The 3,423-nt window shown below is 44.9% G+C and overlaps 1 long non-coding RNA gene across 2 annotated transcripts; it reads left to right on the forward strand.

The window, feature by feature from the left end:
* The first annotated feature begins 707 nt into the window (after positions 1–707).
* Positions 708–2,620, forward strand: LOC124681587. Of its 2 annotated transcripts, none has more exons than XR_006995938.1 (3): positions 708–728; positions 1,315–1,432; positions 2,228–2,620. It is a non-coding gene; the product is annotated as an uncharacterized LOC124681587 (long non-coding RNA). The 2 variants fall into 2 exon arrangements; XR_006995937.1 differs by lacking the exon at positions 708–728 and adding an exon at positions 1,001–1,039.
* Positions 2,621–3,423: the final 803 nt, after the last annotated feature.

Consider the following 3,423-nt stretch of genomic DNA (forward strand, 5'->3'; position numbering starts at 1 on the left):
CGGCCGCACCATTGCTCGACGGCGGACAGAAACTGCGAGCAAAAACCGGCTGTGCATGTAGAGAACGAGCGAGGGGTAGATTACACTACCAGAAACCGATATTTTCCTCTCAGCTATGAATTTTCCTGTGAGGCCCGAAGTGGATCTCAGGATAACAGGTTTTCCTGTGTTCTGGTCAGCTCACAGGAAAAAAGATTAGAGCCAACCCGCCATGAAACGTAGTTCGCGCTGAAATTTTCCCTCTCCGCGCCAACACTGGAAACTTCGCGCGAAAAACAAAATAGTACGACATAAGGCAACGCCCTAGAAAATTTCCCCATTTTCTCTAGTCTTCAACGCGCATCGCCGCCGCCGCCTCCGATCTCCTCGCCATTGTCGCCGCCTCCTGTGCCGCCAGCCCCCCTCCTCCGACGTCCAGATCCATATCCGCGGTCGCCGGCTACCAGATCCCGGCCGCCGGCCACCAGATCCATCCGCGGCCGCCGGCCACAAGATCCTATCTCAGACCTCCACCACTCCCTTCTGCCACCTCGAATCTCTTCCGACCTCCCACAGCTGCCTGCTCCCACCTACTTCCGTGAGCGCCGCCCACCCCCTTCTCCTCCGACCTACACGGACGCCGGCTGCCCCCACCTCCGTCAGCAATCGACGCCCACCTCCCATCTCTTCTGACCTCCTCCAGCGCAACCTGCCAACACAACTCCGTGCACGAGCTTTGTTTTGGTGTGGTAAGTATCAATCATGGTCATTGGTGAAATTATTACTCATAACTGGGAGAAAATGAGGGCCTTTTGAATTTTCAGTGCGTTGTTTCATTTTAGTTTTCACGATGGAAGAAACAACTTTGTTCTATCTTGTAGCTCATAGATTTAGGTGTTAATGTAGGTGCGTTATTAGTACTGTACATGAAAAACAAGGCAAGAGAAGACAATTACTACATGTAAAAAATTCTTTGGAGACTAACTAATGCTGCAAAAGGCACTTACATTTTGTTTGCAGCAAGCTGAGAAAAGTCATGGTGCCTCCGTGTAGTGAGAAGGTATTCTACTATTGACTCAGCTAGAGAATGTAATCAGCATACCATACAATTGCTGAATATACGTGTATGATATTACCTATCTCTGAGTTTATGAAGTGAGTAGATTTGAATACTCCTATCTGTACCAAGTTACACTTGAAAGTATGTGCCGATTTGAAGAGGGTCAAGAACCTAGTGCTGGTCTCTCGGCATCTGCTTTGTTTTTTTTCTTATTGGAGATTCAGCTTTCCTTAAGTATAAATAAACCAACTCTGCTGACACTCTTCTGATGCCAGGTTCAAACAACGGATTCTAATCTGCACCGGAAAATTCTGCTCTGATTTTTTAGCAGAGATACTCTGCTTTCTTACTGCAATCTCCCTGCCACTTCAACATGACTGGAAGCAAGAAAAGGTAGGCATGGCTAGCTAGCCAAGGCTCATAGGAAACTGCCATTGGGAAACTAAATAGTTTCATGGTCATTTAATTTGCATAGTTGTGAAGCACTTGCTCTACTTTCAGATTACTTTATCTTTCTCAAGTTAATTGTTTGTTTCCCTTTGTAACCGAAGTGTTGTAGGCCTGTAACTCAAAGTAAAAAAATTTGTAGGCCTCGTCAGAAAAAGCAACAAAGAATCTCATAAAACTTGGTGCAGATGATGTGTTCACAAAAAGACAGCTAAATTTGAAGAATTTCTATAGCTTACTAGTAGTACTCTAGAACATACTGTCCCTGGCTTATAATCCTTGAACGTGTATCGAATTACAATCCTTGTGTCGTATATCTTATGCCAGTCCTATTTTTGTTTCTATCATGTTAGGATTCTTTACCAGAACCTCCATTAGTACTTATATATAGAACATCTGAAACGTCATGTGTAACAAAGTGTCTTGGATGATCTGGCTGTGAGATTAAGCTTGTAAAATTTATATAATGCTGATCCTTAACAGCTATATATAGCAATACAAATTTATATAGGTTCCCTGTTGGTGCAGCCTGGTAAGGTAAACTGTGTTAACGATACAAGGTTATTGCAAAAAGAAGCTTTCTAAGAAAAAGGATCTTTGCATCGAGTACTCTGTAGATAGTGATGCCTTTCCTTGTTTACTAGTGCCAGGGCTGTACATCATTGGCAAGTTCTTTTTGTAAATGTCTTATGTGTTGTTCCATTTTGAAAATTGTTCTCTTTGGCCATGGCAATGTTGTAGGTAGCAACGATGGTGAGAGCAACTGTGCTTCTGGAGGAGGATCTCACAAGTGTACCTGCACTTCAACTAATTATTGACACTCTTATGGTATGTTGGATCTCTTGTTGCATTCAATGTTAGTGGAATGCGATGGATGAGAAACAGGGAAGATATATGTATGTAGGTGTTGTTACTTATCATGAACTTGTATGACTTAGAAATTCATGTAATTTGTGTTAAATTGTACTGCCATGTGCAGTGTGCTGGATGCAAATTACAGTGGCGATCTCATGTATTTGTGGCACATTTATTACCCTCTTTTGGGCAAGTCTGTATATGTCAATTATCATTTGTTGGAACATGTTTTAGTGGATTGTTACAATCTTATTTATAGATTGATTCTGGATGAGTGTACTTGAATATGAATTGGATAGTTGGCCGAGTGTATTTACTGAATAATTTTGTACTGTATGATGTGGATTATGCTCAGATTTGTTTCTTGAGAGCAGTTTAGCGCCATGCAGATTATTATCCTTCACAGCGCGGTAGCATTTTCATGTAGGGAAGGAACAGGTCAGGAAAACGGACATTTCCCTGTAGGTTACCTGACATAGAAAACAACACTTTGTAAACCTGACGCTGATATTTTCCTGGGAGCAAGAATAACCGCCAGGAAAATAATTCCTGTCGGCCAACCGTCAGGCATTGAAAATTTCCCTGTCAGATTAGTCCTGACGGTGTTTTCCTGTCGGTCAGCTGACAGGAACTATTTTCCTGACGGTTATAGCTAATTTCCTGTAGGTACTTGGCCGTGGGGAAAAGACTGGTTTCTGGTAGTGTTACTGCGATTGCTGGTGGGCTTGGAGAGATGAAGGCGAGTGTGTGATGAGCAGGGGAGCGTGCGAGGTGGTTTGTGGCCTTAAAACAGGGTCGGGACGTCCACAGTGCTCCAGGCGTATGCGTAGAGAAGGGACAGGGCGGCCAACAGCGATAGGCCAAGGGAGGCGGTGGAGGTGTGTCTGCTCGCGCCCTACAACGTTTTGGAGCGGGGTGTCTGTCCGAGGGCGCTTGGAGAATGATGGGCAGGGAGAGGTCGCATCGGTCTGCCAAGACTGCGCGGCGCGCGCACCGGACAGTGAGGCGTGAAGCTCGGGAACACAAGGAAACAACAGGGAGGAGGGGCAGGCGTGTGCCTCAGTATAGAGGGATGTGAGGCG

Source organism: Lolium rigidum, unplaced genomic scaffold, assembly GCF_022539505.1.
Source record: "Lolium rigidum isolate FL_2022 unplaced genomic scaffold, APGP_CSIRO_Lrig_0.1 contig_47561_1, whole genome shotgun sequence".
In the NCBI taxonomy this organism is placed as follows: domain Eukaryota; kingdom Viridiplantae; phylum Streptophyta; class Magnoliopsida; order Poales; family Poaceae; genus Lolium; species Lolium rigidum.